This window comes from Zosterops lateralis (assembly GCF_965231275.1).
Source record: "Zosterops lateralis genome assembly, chromosome: W".
Classification (NCBI taxonomy): domain Eukaryota; kingdom Metazoa; phylum Chordata; class Aves; order Passeriformes; family Zosteropidae; genus Zosterops; species Zosterops lateralis.
The window spans coordinates 29830593-29851831 of NC_139801.1; the positions used below are offsets into that span (position 1 = coordinate 29830593).

General features: G+C 44.3%; 1 long non-coding RNA gene across 1 annotated transcript; it reads left to right on the forward strand.

The window, feature by feature from the left end:
* Positions 1–19537: 19537 nt before the first annotated feature.
* On the forward strand, positions 19538–20699 carry LOC310922272. The gene is made up of 2 exons (XR_014592371.1): positions 19538–19728; positions 20306–20699. It is a non-coding gene; the product is annotated as an uncharacterized lncRNA (long non-coding RNA).
* Positions 20700–21239: the final 540 nt, after the last annotated feature.

Genomic DNA, 21239 nt, shown 5'->3' on the forward strand with positions numbered 1-21239 from the left:
TCCAAATGGGGTTCCTCAGGAGGGCAAACCCAAATGGCCCCTTGCCCCCCCAGCCAGTCGGGGAAAAGAATTTCCTCGGAGAAAAGTGGAAAAAACTATTTATTTAACAAACAAACTGTCCACAAGCATAAGAAATTAATAATATGAAACAATAAAACCTCTTGCTGCTCCGAAGAGAGATGGCAAAACTGAGAGTCCTTGCTGGGAGTTAGCTCAGCTCTCTCAGTCTCTTATCAGTCCCAGTCCCTTCGGTGCTGGAAAATGCCGAGGTCCAGGCCCCGGTGGGCCACAGGTGCAGCTCCTGGTGCTCCTCTGGGTTTTTTCAGTCCAGAGCAGATTTAAACAGTCCCAAGAAAAAAAGGAAAAAAAAAAAAAAAACAGTCTAGGAAGCTTTTTTGCCCCAGCTAGCTAGACTAGATTAAAGGAAAAATACTCTGACCGCTGTCTGTGCGTTCGATGAACACACAGTCCAAGGACGAAGAAGAAGTGCAGAGGAGTGAATAGTTTTTCAAGACAAACTGCAGGCTTCTTCTTTCTCTGCTCACTTCCAGAACCAGTCTTAAAGGTACAGAACACACAGAACAGACGATTGGGGATACAAGCATCATAGTCACCCTAGGACAGGGGTGCTGGTGGATTATTACAAACAAGTCTTTGAGATCGCTTAAAAAATCACTGGCAAGGGTACGAGCAAAAGTCAAATTTAGTATTAAGCATGAAAATACGACAAGTTCGTTGCCAAGATTCACTCTACTACTTACAGGACAGTTAAGGCACCACAAGGGAAAACAAGCAACAACAAAACCAAGCAAAATCCCGGCATTAAAAACAAAAGTGAACCGAGAACTATCTAGGGGTGTGTGTGTATGTATGTGTGTGAGACAAAAGACTGTGGGCAGGGAGAAAAAGGAACATGACCTAAAAGCTTAAGAGCACTCAAACATCATAGTACTTTAACTTAACTTATACTTTAAGCCCAACAATTTAATATAGGAAAAACACTTAACTTATACCTAACTTAATTTAAACTTAATTTATAGCTCAATCGTAACAATTTAACAGAGGAATAACACTTAACAGCATTTAACCTAACTTATAACTATAACTTCAAAGTCATATTTGGCAACTTAGCAGAAGAACAACACTTAGCAGCATTTAAGTAAGTTTATAACAACCTTACTTACAGGCCTAACTTACTTATATATCCAAGGTACTTAAACATCTAAGAAAGCAGTATTTATCTCAGATTTGCTATAGCATACATGCATGTTTATGCACCCAGACAGAAAGAGTCAGTGCAAGCAAGGTACCTGTGAAAAATTCTCCTCAGAGGTCAGTGAAATACTCACTTCAGATGCTTTTGCATGTCCTGACCAGCGAAGGGTTGGACATTGAGGAGTGAAGGTATCAGGCCAGGATACATAGTTTTTCAGAAATCCTCCAAGTATAGCAAACCTAAGGATTTGCTAGTTCTGAAAGGCTTCCCCCCCGAGAGGGAGCTTGCTGGTCACAGCCTGTTGCGGTTCCAGGAGAGCTCCAAAAGGTCTCATTTTGGCTCACTGTTTATAGGGTCACAAGAGAATGGGCTTTAGCCATAAGAGTGTTTAATTCCAGTCACAGTTTGGGTCGGCACTTTCTTTGGAAGTGTGAGAACAAGAATGTTAAGCCATTTGGGCAAGAAAAATAATTTCCAAGGTTGGTCATAAGGAAAACAAGAGCTTGTTAGACTACAGCAGTTCTTGGGAGCAAGACAGTGTTTCTGATAAGCTCAGGAAGAGCTGAGCCCAGGTGCTGTTTTCAAGGCCTAACAAGCATTTCTCAGATCACATTGCAGCCTAGAAAGGAGGAGAGGGCAATGTATCACCACATGGATGAAAAGCTGGACATGAGCTGGCAATGTGTGCTTGCAGCCCAGAAACCAGCCATATCCTGGGCTGCATCAAAAGCAGTGTGGTCATCAGGTTGAGGAAGGTGATTGTCCCCATCTACTCTGCTCTGGTGAGACCCCTCATGGAGTACTGCATCCAGCTCTTGGGTCCCAAATACAGGAAGGACATGGACCTTTTGGAGCAAGTCTAGAAGAGGGCCAGGAAGATGATCACAGGGCTGGAACACCTCTCCTATGAGGAAAGGTTGAGAGAATTTGGATTAATCAGCCTGGAGAAAAGAAGACTCTGGAGAGAACTTATAGCATCCTTTCAGTACCCAAAGTGGCTACAAGAGACCTGGAGAGGGACTTTTTACAAGGGCATGGAGTGACATGACAAGAGGGAATCGTTTCACTTGGAGGGTGGTGAGGCACTGGCACAGGTTGCCCAGCAATGTTGTGGATGCCCCATCCCTGAAATTGTTCAAGGCCAGGGGGGATAGTGCTCTGAGCAATCTGGCCAAGTGGAAGGTGTCCCTGCCCATGTCAGAGGGGTTGGAATTAGATGATTTTTAAGGTCCTTTCCAACTGTCCTGAAGGACATTGCTGATGTGGGGTGTAACCAAACTGTGTTTACCCTTCCAATTGTCTCCCCAATCCTACTGGTGGGAGTGGGACCAAGCAGCTGCATGGTGCTTGGCTGCTGTCTGGGGTTAAATCAAGACAGGAAGGGCACTGGAAAAAGAAGTCCTCCCAACATGCAAATGCAGAAAAGGGAGAATTAAAAGGGACAGGAATTATGGCAGAAATTAGGCTGAATTCAAGAGATCCAGACCCATCCCTTATTATTTCCCTATCTGATCTTCTGATTCCAATTAAGCTGGGGAATGAAACAACAGTTTTCACTAGTGGATACTACAGCAACTCATTCTGTAGCTACCAGCTGTAAGGGACCTTTATGCAAAACAAAAGTAAATGTTGTTGGTGCGACGGGGAGGAAATCCCTCGGACTGTTTACAACAAATGGAATTCACAAATGGAAACACAACTTTAAGAAATCAGTTTCTCTATATGACAGACTGTCCTTTGACATTGCTTGAATGGGATTTGCCATGCAAGGTAAATGCACAATTGACTTTTTCTGATGATTCTGTCCAGTTTCATATTCCTCCAGAAAATGCATGGAAAGTACAGATCTGCCTACTTACCAAGGAAAAACCTGCAGAAGAGGAAATCCCCAATGAAGTTGTAGATGCAGTTATACCATTGGTTTGGGCATCGGGAATCATGAGTGTAAAATATTGAGCTGAAACTGAGTCCAACCAGTAAGGAAAAACCATACCCTATAAAATTAGAGGCCCAATGAGGATCGGAACCATCAATAAGCTCTTAGAGTTCAGGTTATTAAGGGAAAGCCAATCAGAATTTAACACTCCAATCCTCCCAGTGAAAAGGCCTAAATCATCAGAATATAGACTAGTGGAAGATTTATGGGAAGTTAATGCCTGGGTAGCTGATGTCCATCTGGTAGTCCTAAATCCCTACACCCTTCTTGCCTCAGTACCAGAGACTAATATGTATTTTACAGTGTTAGATTTGAAAGATGCTATCTTTTGTATACCTGTGGATGAACAGAGTCAACTTGTCTTTGCTTTTGAATGGAAAAATCCAACTACAGGACAGAAGATGTAGATTTGTTGGACTGTCCTCCTGCAAGCATTCAAGAACAGTCCTCAGATATTTGGTAATATCCTGCAAAGGAGATGGAACAGTGGCACTGTGAGTATGAAACCATTTAACTATTACAGTATGTAGATGACATACTGATTGAATCAGACATTCAGCAAGAATATTTGGCGCAATGATAAGCCTGCTCAACATTTTAGGCTTGGCAGGATATCAAGTGTCCAGAAAGAAGGCTCAGATTGGGAAAGATAAAGTCCACTATATAGGCTTTGAAATAACAAAAGGACAAAGAGCACTGGGTTCTGACAGGAAAGAAGCAATATGTAGGAATGCTGTTCCTACCTCAGAGACAGTTGCAAGGGTTTCTAGGAATAACTGGATGGTGTCAGCTATGCTTCCAAATTTGGGCTTAATAGCCAAACCTTTATATACTGCTACAAAAGGGCCAGAAACAGTATTAGAATGGGCTCCAGAATGCTGAAAAGACTGATGAGATCAAGAAAAAGTTCATGGATGCTCCCACAGTGGGAATCCCTGACTCACAAAAACCATTCCAATTGTATGTACGAGAGACAACAGGTGGCATTGGGAGGGCTCACACAAAAATTAGGTTGCTGGAAAAGACCAGTAGGTACTTCTCCAAACAACAGGATGAAGTGAGTAAAGGATGGCCTGCTTGTTTGAGAGCAGTTGCTGCAGCTGTAATACTAATTGAAGAATTGTGAAAACTGACATTGGGCCAAACCCTTACTGTGTACATACCCCATGCTATAATCTCACTTCTTGAGAATAAGGGACATTATTGGATGTTTCCAAGCTGATTAGCTCAATATCAAGCAGTGTTATTAGAACAAGACAATGTGACCTCTTAAACCTCCACTCTTAACTCAGACACATTGCTTCCAGTCTCAGAGGCAGGAGAACTGCATCATGACTATTTGATAACTATTGAACAAGGATATTCCAGTAGGCTGGATATCCGAGACAAGCCGCTCCCTGAGGCAGAGATGGAGCTTTTTTCTGATGGGAGCAGTAACATGTTAAATGGACAATGGAAATCTGGTTACATGGTGGTAGCTATAGCAGAGCGAAAGTGAACCACTGCCTGCAAACACCTCTGCTTAGAAAGCTGAGTTGGTAGCTCTCACTCGGGCCCTGGAATTGAGCCAAAGAAAGAAAATCAATATATATACTGACTGAAAATATGCCTTTGATGTTGAAGTACTAAGGCCTGAACAACAGGCCTTGAGCCAAATTTGACCTCTAGATGAACCTTCCAATCAAACATTATATTTGTATCTACTCATTAACAAAGTAATATTAGCAATATGATATATGTATTCATTCATTAGCGAAACATGTATTTAACTTTCCATATTTAAAAAGTGGACAAGGCCATGAAATCATAAATCTGGCCTTGTTTGGGGGTGCATGATCAAAGACAACTCCTTTGGTTCCTCCTTGAGCTCTGGCCAGGCTTTGGGAGGAACCTAAGAGGAGGATGAAACCAGATGTTCCTGCACTAGAAGTTATGGTAGCTTGCTTATTCAACAGTATGTAAAGCAGGGCTCTCTCACAGCAAAGTTGGAAGCCTTGTTGCCTGTAGGTGGACACACATGCAGGATTTCCCAGTTGCCAGGCATGATTCTCCAATCCTTCATTGTGACATCTTCCTCAGTTGATGTGTGGACCTGGATGACAGTGAAGTATTAGGGTAACTGATGATATATCTTTCTTAATCACTACAGGCAATCTTTTGTAGCAGTGATTATGTGCATTGCTTACCTTATCCTTTTGTGACTCTTTGCAGTTTTGCATTATAGTAAATTACACTTATTCCTTAAGTTGGTGTCTGTATCTTTTGTGCTGACTCTGCTCACTGGCAAAACAGACATAGTCCATGCACATAGAGCAATTTGGAAAGAATGAGGACTTTTGAACTCACAGGGGAGCCCAGTGAAATATGGAACTGAAAGTATTAAACTATTTCAAGTGATTCTTCAACAGAAGAAAGTCACAATAATACATTGTAAAGCACACCAGAAAGGGAATACCAACATCATAAAGGGAAACCGAAGAGCAGATCAAACAGCAAAAGAGGCTGTGCTGAAGAAACAAAATTCTGAAGGAGTGTTGCTTTCAAAACCCTGTATAGATTTATTTCCACCAATTTATGTAAATAAGAGGACCAATTAGCAGAACAGTTGGACTGTACTATAAATAAAGAAGGATGATGGAAAACACCTGAAAAGCAGCTATTGGTCCCTGAAAAGATGAGAGAAGCCCAACTCAAAAGGATGTATCAAAAGACATGCAGGACCAGATGCATTGTTGCTTTTAGCAAACAAGAATTTATTTGGACCCAAGATGCAAAGTTTTGCAGACATAGTAGCAAAAAAGTGTGTACATTTCTGTGCTAATAATCCAGAAATAGGAAAGAAAATATAGGGAGGAAGTGTAAAGTGAGGAATAACACCCAGGGAGCATTGGCAAATAGATTTTACAAAATTTCCAAAATGTAATCAATACAAAGATTTATTAGTAGATACCTTTTCTGGTTGGCTGGGGGCTTTCCTCTCTCATAACAAGAAATGGTTGGGAATTAAAGTTTTGTTAAAAGAAATAATACCCAGATTTGGTATACCAGAAGGAACTTCTTTAGGTAATGGACCCCACTTTGTAGCAGAAATAGTGTAGAAAGTGTCTATGTTTCTAAGTTTTTACAGATTAGTTGGGAATTACACACTCCATGAAGACCACAGTATAGTGGAAAAGTAGAAAGAATGACTCAGACAATAAAGAGGCAAATATCAAAGTTATGCCAAGAGGCTCAATTGAAATGAGTGGAGGCCTTACCTTTGGCTCTTATGAAAATTTGTATTACTCTCAGATTAAAAGGAGTGAGCACTTTTGAAATAATATATGGGAAGGCCTACCAGTATAACCTTTTACCTGGGCAAGGAGATCACATGCATGTAAAGGGACAGGCAAATCTAAAAGAATATTTAACTTCCCTTTTACAGACTTTATCTTCATTGTATAGTGTATTAGGTTTGTGTGGCCAGGTTTTGATGTGAGGGGACTACAGGGGTAGTTTCTGTAAGAGGCTGCTAGAAGCCTCCCCTGTGTCCGGCAGAGCCAATGCCGCCCAGCTCCAAGATGGATCTGCCACTGGCCAAGGCCAAGGCAATCAGAAATGGTAGTAATACCTCTGTGATAACATATTTAAGAAGGAAAAAAAAAGTTATTGCACAGATGTAATTGCAGACAGAGAAGAAAGGAGTGACAATATGTGAGAAGAGCAACTCTGCAGACACCAAGTTCAGTGCAGGAGATGAGGTGCTTCATTCTGGAGCTGAGATTCCCATGCAGCCTGAGGTGAAGACCATGGTGAAACAGCTGTGCCTCAGCAGCCCATGGAGGTCAGTGAGGGAGTAAAGATCTACCTGCAGCCTGTGGAGGTGACCCATGATGGAGCAGGTAGATGGCTGAAAAGAAGGATGTGTGTGGTAATGCACCCCACACCTCCAGCAGGTGCTTCCAAATAGGGAGAGTTTCAGTTTATCTTTAGGCATTTTAGGAAGTTAGCTGGAAGGTTCTGTGAGTTTCTCATTGTAATTGGCTCGAAGCCAGCACAGAAGTGTGTATTGGACTCCGGGAATGTAACTCAAAGTTTGTTGTTCATCTCATTAGACCAAGGGCCAAAAAGCCCACCTAAACTGTTAAGTACTAAAGAGAGAGAACAAAGAAACTCCATGCTTTTCGAGGTGGTATAGCAAGTAGGAGACTTGTCTCTATACTATGCTCGGCTTTGCTTTTGTTTTTGTATTATTTTCCTTCTTTATTAAAACCTTTTTTGATTTTTCAAGACACACTCGATCATGCCATCTCGCTAATTAATATTATCCGCATCTCTGCCAGGCTGGATCCTCAGAGGTGTGGGTATAACCCATAGATGTGACCCTATGGAAAGCCTTTGCTGGAGCAGACTCCTGGCAGGGACCTGTGGACCCATGGAGAGAGTATTCCATGCTAGAGAAGGTTTCCTGGTAAGACTTGTGATCCTGTGGGGGACCCACGCTGAAGCAGCCTGTTCCTGAAGGACTGCACCCTGTGGAAAGGGTTCCACGTTGGAGCCCTTCGGAAGGACTCGTGTAGCATATGAATGCTAGACTCAAGCTGAGAGCAAAATGAATCTGTTTATTGCAGAGTTAAGACAGTACTTATACACTTAGTGTGAGAATCTTTGTTCAGTCCTTCACACGCAACCTGATTGCAGGTCTATAATAAATCCATTGGCCTGACAGTTTGTTAGTTTCCTCAAGGTTTGCAGGTTTTGAAGAAACAGTACACCTTTCCTGTTCTCAGATAGTGTGTAATCTAAGTTCTTCCGTGCTTCCCAGGAATTTTCCTCCGTGTCAGGCTCTGTTGTTTCCTTACATCTCCCCTTTTTTTTTTCTTTTTATTGAAGTAATAGATAAGGCTAAGGTAACCATGACTTGTTTTTGTGTGCTTTTAACAGCTCTGATTATGTTAAAAAGGACAAGACAGAAGATTAGAAAGGATATAATTGCCAGAAAACTCAGTCCAATGAAAACCCAAACTCATCAATTTATCCCAGAAAACCAATTTTTTGATTTAGCCAAGAAAGATAATTTTTCAGATTTGTCAACACCTTTTGTTCCTGCAGAGTTTGTAAAGTTCTCAGTTGATCTTTTAATTGAGTGTGAAGTGACTGTATAGTCTGTTGTAAGGTTTTATCAACGGCCCCTTGGAGGTGGTTTTTAACTGTCTCCCAATTCTGTTCTGTGTCATTCCACGGAAGAGGAGTGACACATAAGGAATTATGGATATGTTCCCAATCACATTGCAGGGATAGACAAGTTTTTTGGGCCTCAACTCTCTCACCCATATAAGAGCACTTTCCAAGGCATCTAATCTAGCCATTATTTCTTTATCAATGTTTTCTTGTGCTTGTAATTACTTTGTGATATTAGTTAAAGCCTGTCCCACGGTATGGGCAGTTTGAATGGAATGAGTTAAGGCAGAGACAGCCACAGAGACTGTGGTTAATATTATTACAGCAGAAACAACAGCAAAGATTAACCAACCCAGAGATTTGCAAATCCATTTCTTACTTGTTTGGATTTCCTCTTGGACTATTCAAGCCAATTGTGAGAGACCATCCTATCCTTCCCAAGTCTGAGTCAGATTTACAGGTACCCAAATTTCAGATTTTCTTTCAAATGGAAAAAGGACAGAATAGTTACGCATGTCTTCATAGGTTATACATTATTTGAAAACAAAAGAATCAGCAGATAGAAAATACAAACCATTTCTATAATCTATCAAAAAATCATTAGATAAAGCAAAAACATTTGGATGTAAAGTACACATCATTAGTAATTGTTCCTCTTGCAGTGTTAAAGTAGCAATTGTATCAGTCTTATCTAATTTTACTTGGTATATCCTATTGCCAAAAGCAGGTAACGTTTTCCACAACTGTTTGCACACACGGGACTGATTATTACCTAAACAATATTGCATTAATGATCCGGCCATCTCACCATCATGCCAAACAATACAGCAGTTTGCCTTTTGGGATGGGAGAATGATTGCATTCGTCCCACTTTCTTTAAAGATACCATGTGGTCTCCAATCAATTACCCTCCCATACTGTAAGAAATGTTGTTGTGGCTGGTGGCCTATACATCATGTCCATTCCAAACACAATATATTGGAGATGACATTTGGGGAAATGAGGTGCAATGGCATCCACAAATTTGTTGGAGGTGGACAGAATAGCTGGCAATGTAAAAGCAGTTACTTTTCTTGCATTGTCTGAGTCCACATATATTAAATGAAATTGCATAGAAAAGTTAGCACAAGGTAAAGGTAAAGAGGTACTTGTTTGATTCCATGTTAAGCATATAGGGCATAAATCAGTAACAAAAGTAGTGTTGATACTATATGTATCTACAATATCCTGATCCAGGGGAGGAAGCCAAGTTCCTCCTACCCATTCTGTTCCATTGTTGCTGAGGGGATGCTCTGGATCCCACCAGGTTAGAGGCCGAAGCAGTGGAGGTTGAATGATGTGGGCCCAGTAGATTCTCCCTTCTGCCATTGGATGGCACTATAGCAGAAGAAAGATGATAAGGTTCATTGTTGTTGTCCTTGGCTGGGTTTGATGTATCTCGCCAGGAGCCAATATGGTCCTGTGGGCAAAGAAACACATCTGTAACCTCTTCCCAAGCTAACAGTGGAACTGGACCTTTCCACTGTCCACTGTGTACATCCTTGTATGTAACCTCTGGGTGATCTCCTCCATCAGAGGTCTGACCTAGGAGCCTTTTACGTGCAGTTAAGTCATCTTTATTGGAGACATTAAAAAAAATTAAAACATAGGTTGCTTTGTCAAGCTACTCTTGAGGGAGGATGCTTATCAGTTTCCCCCTCTTTTGTTTTCGTACCATGTTTTTCAATGTGCAATGTGCCCTTTGCATTATAGCTTGCCCTGTTGGGGTATGGGCAATACCTGTGATGTGCTTGATACACCAAGTGTGGAAGTTATGACATGCATATGCAGGTCCATTATCTGTTTTTATCTGTTGAGGGATACCCATCATCCTGAAGGCATGGAGCCAATGTCGGGTGGCATCTCTTGATTTCTCACCCTTGTGTGCTGTTGCTACTATGAATCCTGAAAAGGTATCAATAAAAACATGGGCATATTTAAAAGTCACAAAGCTTGATATGTGTTTCAGCTGTTTGCCAAATATCATTAGGTTTCAACCCTCGTGGGTTTGTACCTAACCTTTGTAGCAAAGAATCTGCTGACATTGTGAGCAAGTATTCACTACATCCCATGCTTGTGGCAAAGTTAGCCTAAATGATTTGGCTAGTGTTCAGGCATTTTGATGGTAGAAATCATGAGAAAATTTTGCCTGCCCTAACTTTTATGGTATAGTGAATGTTGTGGCAAGGGCATCCGCCCTCACATTACCTTCCACTATAGGTCCAGGCAGACTGGTGTGTGACCTAAGATGCAGAATGTAATATTCATGAGACCTGTGAAGTAAAAAGTTGTACAGAGTGGTTAATAACACAAAAAAATCTTTGTTAGAGACATCCTTCAGGAATGAGTGCTCAATCCTCTCAACTATTCCTGTAATATAAAGAGAATCACAAAAAGTGTTAATAGGTTCCTGTGAAAAAATGAGAAATGTTTCTACCACCACTGCCAGTTTGACTAAGGGGTAGATCCAGGTTGAAAGGTTATCTGCAGCGATTGAGAGAAACGGACCATGCTGTGCAAGCAAAGCCAGTTTATTACACTGATTACCAGTATTTATAGTTCTCTAATGTCCACACAAAATTTTCCACTCAGACCCCCTTGCCCTTGTTCCCTTAGCAACATAATCCTTTTGGTTATTAGGTCCCTGCTAACACCCCCTTGTGCTAGCAGTGTCCTTGCCAACATCCTTTGGCACCAAAGCAGTCAGACATGGTGTCTTCACTTCTTGTTCTTGCCTTGAGTTTTTCTCTCCCACGGCTTCTGCTGTACCAGGGCCAGGAGATCTGTGGTGCTGCCCAGCTCAGCTTCTGTAGCTGTCTGATCTTCCACATATCCTCCTTTCTGTTCAACAATCATTATTATTTTTATTGATTTATTCATCAATCTCTGAATACATTGAATCAAGCAAGGCAGGCATATCACTATAATTAATATCATCCTTAATACAAACATTCCCATCTTAATTAATTTTTTTACCCATCCAGTGATCCTCCAGTCTCCAAAAAGGCTGTTAAACTAATCAGTTCCACTGAGTATTTCTAATTTAGCTACATTATCTTGTAACGCTTTAATAATCTCATTAATAGATTGTGAGTGATCAAAAAGGTTCATACAACACATTCCATCAAAATCTTCACATCCATGTCCATGCGCTAAAAGCATAAAATCAATAGCAGCTTGATCCTGCAATGTAGCATGTCCAATTCAATTAATATGGGTTAACAATCCTGTTAAAGCAAGCAAAGTAGCATTAATTTGTTGAACTAACCAGAAGTCTAGTTTGTTTAACAATCCCAGTGCCTTTATGGCTGCTACTCCTGGGCAGCAACAGCCCGGCTCCTGAACACAGAAGGTTCCCTGAGAGGGGAAAGGGGCTTGGGGAAGCTGAGATTTCCTCTGAGGCATCCGAGCAGATAGTGAAGGGTCCTTTGTTTAGTGAGGTAGGGTGTTGTAAGAGACGGTCTCAAGATCCCTCATCTGCCTCATGATCACCATCAAGGAAAAAGATTGAAGCCCTCCCAAGGACTGAGACCCTTAAAATTTTAACACAGGGACACTGGCCTGATTGATTGTTTGCCAAGTGTTGCCTGCAGGTATGTTCGCTGGACCAAGACTGGTTTCTCGTGGGAACCAGTCCTGAAACAATGGGTTCTGCTCGCTGCTGGGATGGGCTTGTCCTGTTCAGAACTGGCACGTCTGTACTTGTTCGCAATGGACTTTCTCTACTGTCCTGTACCTGTTCCCTCGACATACCATCCCGTTCCCCTCCCCCCCTGGTGGACCTCGAAAAGACTATAGAGACCCCTGAGTTAACCAAAGACTTTGTGATCATCCCATGGAAGAAGACGGATCTATTGGCTGGACCATGAGGATTTAGTCTCTCTGTTGGTAGCTATAACCCCTCCCCCTCCCCTTTCTCTTTTTCTCTCTATCCTTTATTTCCTTTCTAATCCTTCTATCGCATTTGCTGTTGGCACTCAATAAAGGTGCATTTTTTTTGATTAATACTGAAATCCCCTCTATGTTGTTTTTGCACTCTGAGATCAGTTAACAAACCATCACAATCCCTGCTTGTATTAGTGGATTGTGACAGATATGTAGGGGCAGAATCCATCTCTATTTCTAGGGGTGACAGGGGGATCCCAACAGCTGACTATACTGGAAACTGAAGTGAGCCTGACTGGGAATGAATGGTGAAAACACCTCATTGTAATGGGCCCAGAGGCCCTGTGTATCCTTGGCATAGATTACCTCAGGAGAGCATATTTCAGTGCCTCAAAAAGGCATTTTTGGGCTTTTGGGATAGCTGCTGTGGAGAGAGAAGGAATTAGACAGCTGAATACTTTGCTTGGTCTCTCAGAGGACCCTTCTGCTGTGGGACTGTTGAGGGTCAAAGAACAACAGGTACCAATTGCTACCACAACAGTGCACTGTCGACAACACTGCATAAACCAAGACTCCATGACATGGTTTGTGGAGACCCAGGGAGTGGTCACCAAGACCTGCTCACTCTTTAATAGTCCTATTTGGCCAGTGTGTAAGTCCAATGGAGAGTGGAGACTAACAGTGGACTATCATGGCCTGAATGAAGTCACACCATCACTGTGATGCTGTGTTGGACATGCTGGAACTGCAGTACAAACTGGAGTCCAAGGCAGTAAAGTGGTGCCACCACTGATATTGCTAATGCATTTTTCTCCATTCCTTTAGCAGCAGAGTCCAGGCCACAGTTTTCTTTCACCTGGAGGGGCATCCAGTATACCTGGAACTGACTGTCTGTGGTGGTGCATTCCCCCCTGCCCCCTTTTTCCAGGCTGCACTGCGATCTGAGAAATGTTTGTTAGGCCTCAGCCTTGACAAAGAGCTCCTGGGCTCAGCTCTTCTTGAGCTTATCAGAAACCCTGTCTGCTCCCAGGAACTACTGCTGTCTAAAAAGCTCCTGTTTTCTTTATGAACAGCTTTGGAAACTTTTTCTTGCCTGAATAACATAGCATCCTTGTTCTCACACTTTCAAAGAAAGTGCCAACTCAAACTGTGGCCAGGATGAAACATTGTTATGACTAATGCCCACTCTCTTGTTACCTTATAAACAGTGGTCCAAAATGAGACCCTTTGAGCTCTTCTGGACAGCAGTGAACTGTGACCAGCAACCTGCCTCTGAGTGGGATGCTTCTCAGAGCGAGTGAACTCTCACGTTTTCCATACTCAGAGGATTGCCAAACAGAAATGATTCCTGGGCTGATACCCTCGCTCCTCGAGGCCCAACGCATTGGAGAGATGCAAAGGCATCCAAAGTGAGTATTTCACTTATCCTCAAGGGGAATTTTTCACAGGTACCTTGCTTGCACTGAGTCTGTCTGTGTGGATGCACGTGAGCATATGCTTTAGCAAATCTGGGAGAAATGCTGCTTTCTTAGATGTTTAAGTACCTTAGATATCTAAGTAAATTAGGCCTGCAAGTAAGGTTAGGTCATAAGTTACAAGCTAAATGTTGCTAAGTATTATTCTTTTGCTAAGTTACTAAGTTCAACTTAGCAAAGTTCAAGTACTGTTAAGTGTTATTCCTCTGTTAAATTTTTAAGTTTTAAGTAAGGTATAAGTTAAAGGTGTTGTTCCATTGTTAAATTGTTCAGTTTAAGGTATAAGTTAGCTTAAAGTCCTGTTAAGTGTGAGTGTTATTAAGCTTTTAGGCTGTATTCCTTTATATCCTTGCCCTCACTATCCTTTTGTCACATGCACCTAAACACACTCACACACTTGCTAGATAGTTCTTGGTTCATTTCTGTTTTGATTGCCTAGATTTTGTTTTGTTTTGTTGTTGCTTGTTTATCCTTGGCATTCCTCAACTGTCTAATAAGTAGTAGAGTGAATCTTGTCAATGAACTTTGTCATGCTGTTGCTTAATATTAAATCTGTTTTTTGCTGATACCCTTGCTGATGATTTTTTAAGTGATCTCAAACACTTGTTTGTAATGCTACCCCAGGGGTGGAAACAAAGCCCCAGTATTTGTCATGGACTGATCCAGACTGTACTGGAAAAGGGTGAGGCTCCAGAACACATTGACGACATCATCATATGGGGCAACACAGCAGAGGAAGATTTTGAGAAAGGGGAGAAGATAATCCAAGCCCTCCTGAAGGCTGGTTTTGCCATAAAACAAAGTAAGGTCAAGGGACCTGCCCAGGAACTTCAGTTTTTAGGAGCAAAATGCCAAGATGGACGTCATCAAATTCCAAGGGATGTGGTCAACAAAATAGCAGCTGTATCCCCACTGACCAGCAAGAAGGAAATACAGGCTTTCCTAGGCGCTGTGAGCTTTTGGAGAATGCATATTCCAGATTACAGACAGATTGTAAACGCTCTCTATCATGTGATATGGAAGAAGAATGATTTTAAGTGTGGTCCTGAACAACAACAAGCTTTTGAACAAATTAAACAGGAAATTTTTCATGGAGTAGCCCTTGGGCCAGTCAGGACAGGGCAGAATGTGAAGAATGTGCTCTACACTGCAGCCAGAGAGAATGGTCCTTCCTGAAGTCTCTGGCAAAAAGTACCTGGGAGACTCAAGGATGGCTCCTGGGGTTCTGGACTCGGGGATACAAAGGATCTGAGGTCTGTTCCATTCCAACTGAAGCTTATGAAGGGGTTCGAGCTGCTTCAGAAGTGATTTGCACCAAAGCACAGCTCCTCCTGGCACACTGACTGCCAGTGCTGGGCTGGATGTTCAAAGGGAAAGTCCTTTCTACACATCAGGCCACTGATGCTATGTGGAGCAAGTGGGTTGTGCTGATCATACAGCTAACTTGAATAAGAAACCCCAACCTCCCAAGGATCTTGAAAGTCATTGCCCAAAGGTAAAAATTTCAGACTATGATCAGAGGAGGAGCAAGAAAAGGTGACACGTGATGTGGAGGCCCCACTGTATAATCAGCTACCAGAAATGAAAAGCAATATGCTATCTTCACCGATGATTCCTGCTCTATTGTAGGAATACACTGAAAATGGAAAGCTGCCATATGGAGTCCTACACAGCAGGTCCCAGAAGCTTTTTAGGGAGATGGTGGATCAAGTCAGGTTGCAGCGCTGAAAGCCATTCAGCTGGCTTTAGATACAAGAGACAAATGGCCAGCTCTGTTGGGATGGCTAGACTGATGAAAAAAAGACAAATTTGCAGCACAGAGGGAAACCCATCTGGGCTGCTGAAGTGTAGCAAGACATCATTGCCCAGGGAAAAAAGTTGGCTGTAAAAGTACATCTTGGGTTGCAATGCAAGATGTAACCAAAAGTATGTATTCTATTGCCATCTGTTGAAACTGGTCGGGGAGGTGTTTTTCTTTATCTCTTCCACGATCCATCCTCCCTCCAGGGAATATCTTCTGTTCATGGGCCATTAAGGCTCACTGCATGACTGATAAAATTACATCATCCCATTGTGAGATGCTCCATCCAGCGGGAGGAGCCAAGATTGACTGTGGACTAATGTGGCTTGAATGAAGTAACTCCACCACTGAGTGCTGCTGCGCCGGACATCCTGGAACTACAGTACGAGCTGGAGTCCAAAGCAGTAAAGTGGCATGCCACTATTGACATTGCTAACGCATTTTTCTCCATTCCTTTGGCAGCAGAATGCAGGCCTCAGTTTGCTTTCACCAGGAGGGGCATGCAGTACACCTAGAACCAACTGCCCCAGGGGTGGAAGCACAGCCCTACCATCTGCCATGGACTGATCCAGTCTGAAATGGAAAAGGGTAAAGCTCCAGAACATCTGCAATACATTGATGACATCATTGTGTAGGGGAACACGGGAATGGAAGTGTTTGAGAAAGGAGAGAAAATCATCCAGATTCTCCTGGAAGCCGGTTTCGCTATCAAGAAGAGCAAAGTCAAGGGACCTGCTCAAGAGATCCAGTTTCTGGGCGTAAAATGACAAGGTGGACAGCATCAGATTCCCACTGAGGTCATCAATAAGATCACCACAATGTCTCCACTGACCAGTAAGGAGGAAACACAAGCTTTCCTAGATGCCATAAGTTTTTGGAGAATGCATATTCCTGAGTACAGGCAGATTGTGAGCTCTCTCTATCTGATTACCCACAAGAAGAACACTTTAAACTGAGGCCCTGAACAGCAACAAGCCTTTGCCCAGATCAAGCAGGAGATCGCTCATGCATTAGCCCTTGGCCCAGTCAGGACAGGACCAGAGGTGAGGAATGTGCTTTACTCTGCAGCCGGAAACAGTAGCTTGTCCTGGGGCCTTTGGCAGAAGGTGCCTGTGGAGACTCGAGGCTGACCACTGGGATTCTGGAACCGAAGTTACAGAGGGTCTGAAGCCAACTACACTCCAACAGAGAAGGAAATCTTGGTCATCTATGAAGGAGTTCAAGCTGCCTTGGAGGTGATTGGCATGGAAGCACAACTCCTGGCACCCCGACTAACAGTGCTGGGGTAGATGTTTAAAGGAAAGGTTCCCTCTACCCACCACGCCACTGACGCCACATGGAGCAAACGGAGTGCCCTCATTACACAGCGTGCCAGTATTAGAAACCCAAATTGCCCTGGAATTTTGGAGATAATTACAAATTGGCCTGAAGGTGAAAACTTTGGTCTCGCGGATGAAGAGGAGCAGGAACAAGTGACAAGTGCTGAAGAAGCTCCACCATACAACCAACTACCAGCAGAAGAAACACGCTACGCTCTTTTCACTGATGGTTCCTGCCTCATCATAGGGATGAACCGGAATTGGAAAGCAGCTGTATGGAGCCCCACACGACAGGTCGCAGAAACTACTGAAGGAAAAGATGAATTGAGTCAACTTGCTGAACTCAAAGCCAATCAATTGGCCCTGGACATTGCTGAAAGAGAGAAGTGGCCAAAGCTATACTTTTATACCGATTCGTGGATGATAACCAATGCTCTGTGGGGTTGGCTGGAAAGGTGGAAAAAAGCCAACTGGCAGTGTAGGGGAAAACTAATCTGGGCTGCTAAAGAGTGGAAAGACATTGCCACTCGGGTAGAGAAGCTACCTGTGAAAGTCTGCCATGTAGATGGCCATTTCCCCAAGAGTTGGGCTAATGAGGAGCACTGAAACAACGAGCAGGTAGATCAGGCTGCAAAGACAGAGGTGTCAAAGATAGACTTAGATTGGCAACACAAGGGAGAGTTTTCCTGGCTCAATGGGCCCATGATGCCTCAGGTCATCACGGTAGAGATGCCACCTATAAGTGGGAACGAGACCAAGGGGTGGATCTAAGCATGGACAGTATTTCTCAGGTTATTCATGACTATGCTGCAATCAAGCAGGCCAAGCGGGTGAAGCCCCTATGGTATGGTGGGCAGTGGTCCAAATATAAGTATAGGGAAGCCTGGCAGATTGACTACATCACCCTTTCCCAAACCCTCCAAGACAAGCGCTATGTGCTGACCTTGGTGGCAGCCACCACTGGATGGTTGGATGTGGGAACTGACAGTGGTCAGAACATGGATTCTTAGGCTCCAGGCAGTGGCCTGAAGCCTGTGGGAAAGCCAAGTACAGAACTCTCTCAATCTGGCCTGGGAAATCATAAGGAGGAACCCAAAACAATCCTTGTAGATATCCTCCTCCTGACACCTGGTGTTTCTCTAACTTGTTGTTTACTTGTAAGAAGACAGTTGAGAGGTGTTGCTCTAAATGACCAATCATATTCATTGTACAAAAACACTGTATAAAAAGAATCTGTCTTTCAATAAACTTTGCTATAATGCCCTCCGAAGAACTAGGAGTTCCACATATCATTACTCGGCCATCCTGAATCGTACCGATACCTGGTGACCCTGACGTTCATTTGCTGTAGCCAAGAGCTGAAGAACAGGAGTCTCCCTCCTCCTCCCCTGAGAAGTAAGGAGTATAGCCCCCGGGCCTTCCTGGAGAAGGCTGGATCTTTTAATCACGGGGAAGAAGGACCCAGCCTGTGAGCCGGTCTAGGACGGTAACCTGACGAAGCTAGTCTGGATCCTGGGACAGACCACTGCGCACCACTAGAAGCGGTTCTGTGAGTCGTCGGGAAGGGTTCCCGAACTGAGGAACCTGCCCTCTAGAGAGGACAGATTGTGCCTTTTGTAAAGGCTCCGACCGACAGCTGGAATTCTCCATTGCCACAGCTTCCTTTGCCTCCCCTGGCTCCTCCGTTTCCATCTGCCGGTCAGTGCAAGAGCCTGCACTGCCGCCCTCCCTGCCGGCGGGGACGGTGCTCATGGTGCGGCCAGCCGGGCTCATCACCGCCCGCAGCATTCGCCGTTGCTGCCCTCCCCCGCCTCGGGGCTTCCTGCCCAGATCTCTGAAGACATGGGACACTGAATAATTCCGGTGTGCTTCAGTCCCCCCTCGGCAGAGCAAGCAGGCAGTGCGGGCCAGCCCATCCTCGTTCGATGAAGTTTTGCACGGAACACCGTTGCCCGAAGTTGAGAGGAAGTCGGACAATGTATCTAGTAACAGTGTTTTCTTTTGTTTTTCCCTCCGCGGGAGTATGGGGGCGGGGAGAGACGGGAATGCAGTCCCGAGAGAGGCTATGGCAGACAGAGCCGAGAAGGGTTTCGCCGGGTCTGTGCGGCTTCCACCGCCGCCACTGTCTATAGGTGCTGCGTGGCAGGTTCTGCGTTCCCCCCCGCGGCGGCTCCAGGTGGCCCGACCGGCGTTTATCTCCGTGCCCAGTTCTTCCCTCGCCCCCCGCCGCTCCGGTGTCGGAGAGGGGCGGGGCGGCCAAGCCGAGGGAGAGGGTTGAGAGACAGTGGCTCGGGTTTCTCAGTCCAAACCCCCTCCCCCCCCCCCCCCCCCCCCCCCCGCAGCGGCTGCGGGATGGTAGCGGCTGGAACGTCTTTTTCCTCTCTCCGTGACCCCCCCCAAACCCCCCCGCAGCGCCATGAGCGCTGCAGGCACTGCAGGCAGTGCCCCCCCCCCCCTCCCCCGTTCCGGTATTTAGAGAAGGGCGGCCGAGCCGAGCATGGAGGGCTGAGACCAAGCCCCGCGGCTCCTGACTCCTTGTATCGTCTGCAGGACAGCTGCCACGGGCCGGACATGTAGGCCTTGGCCCTCCCCGTCACACCCCCCCCCCCCCCCCCCTCCGCGAGAGTGGCGAAAAGGGGGGCCGCCAGCTCTCTGCTTGAGAAAGGCGGCGGCAGGCGGGCAGCTGCAGGAGGGGCTGAGGGGAAGGACACCTGCCCCTCCCCTCGCGCAGTGCTAGCGGACAGTGGGGCGGCCCAGCCGGGCAGGCGAGCCTGGTGTGGCCGTCGTCGTCGTCATCCCCCGGGAGTAGCGGGGGATGGTTGCCGGCCAGCTCAGCTTCAGACAGGGGCTGCGGGCAGGCAGCTGTGAGGAGGGGCCGAGGGGACAGCTGAGTCCCGGTGAGTTTTCTTCCTGCGCCCGCGCTGCCCCTCCTCCTTTTAAGACATTTCTGTTTACATTTTGTAAGAAAGTCTGTTTTAGAGAGGGACGGTGGCTCGAGTTCGCCTGATTCTCTCGCCCACCCCCCCTCTCTTTTCCTTCTTAAGGCACCTCTAGGCAACAGAGTTGAAGTTTTAAATGCCTGTTTGTAAAAGCAAGGATGTGAAGCCTTCATCTTTCACAGATAACAACAGAAGAATTAGTAATAATTCTATATCATGGTTGTATCGGTTGTAAGCTTTTTCACTGCTTTCCCGAGTTTCATTTTAAGGTCATAAGCATGTCTGTTCAGACAAGTGTTATCCCAGCTTTCTAAGATACTACTGATATATTGATTACATGATATGAATTTATAGGTAACAATAAGTAGTGTTGATAAGTTATAGCTAGCTGTGGTTTTAAATTGCTTATGTGTACTCATCTGTAAGGCACGTGTCACTTAAGGATCTTTTCCTTGGTTTTTAGTTGTTTATGCTAGTTTTGCACTGGCTTGTCAGTTTGATTTAGTCTGTCTCATGATTTTTACATATTTTTCAGACTTGCAAGAAATGTTATCTGAAATTTGAAGATTCCTTCTGCTCTGAAGGATTGGGATGCAGTTCCAGTTCTGGTCATACAACCATTTCAAAACAGTACTGAATCTAAAGCATCCTTATTCCAGAGGAAACCTGTCCTCCTGAATTTTCTTGCTTTTGAGTCTTTGAATCTTTGCAGTAAGGTTCTCACGCAGCTTCATGAAAACAATGTATATATTTAGAATTTATCTACTTGTGTTTACATATTTGTTCTCTGGGAGGAGAAATGTGATTGATAGTAATGTTCACCAATGAGGTCAGAGGGGTGGAAACCTGTATAGCCAATCTCTGGCCCTCTGACCAAAATGTATATAAGATGGAGTCAGAAAATAAAGACAGAGCTTTTCCTTGCTTGATCTGCTGCTGCCTGCCTTGTTCCTTGTGTGTCGTGAATAGCGACAGGAACCAGCTATTAGAGGGTTCGATTAATATTACCCCAAGATTATTAGGGACTTTTTCTCTCACAGGTAAGAGCTTGGGCTCTGGCCAAGCCTTAAGCTCTTCATGGGTGGGAAAATTTGGTGATACCCAGATGTTTCTGCAGCAAAATTACATATGAGTTATTTGACTCGACGATTTGACTTATAAGTGTGGCAGCTGAATTTGTTTATCTAGAATGGGCTTGGAGTTCATGATCCGGACATGATCTGCCAAATTCCTCATTCATTTAAACTGTTCAGCTGTTTGCAGTTTCTGGGCTCATGGAATTTATGGACAACTCATAATTTTGAATAATGTAACACTTATATTAGAAATTTGGGAAATGAATTATCAGATTGGAAATTTTGATTCACTAACAACAGTAAAGTCTGACAAGTTATTACTTTAGGAGAAGATATGCCTGTGTTTTCTCATCAGCAGGTTCAAACAGTCACATCAGACACCCATCACCTTCG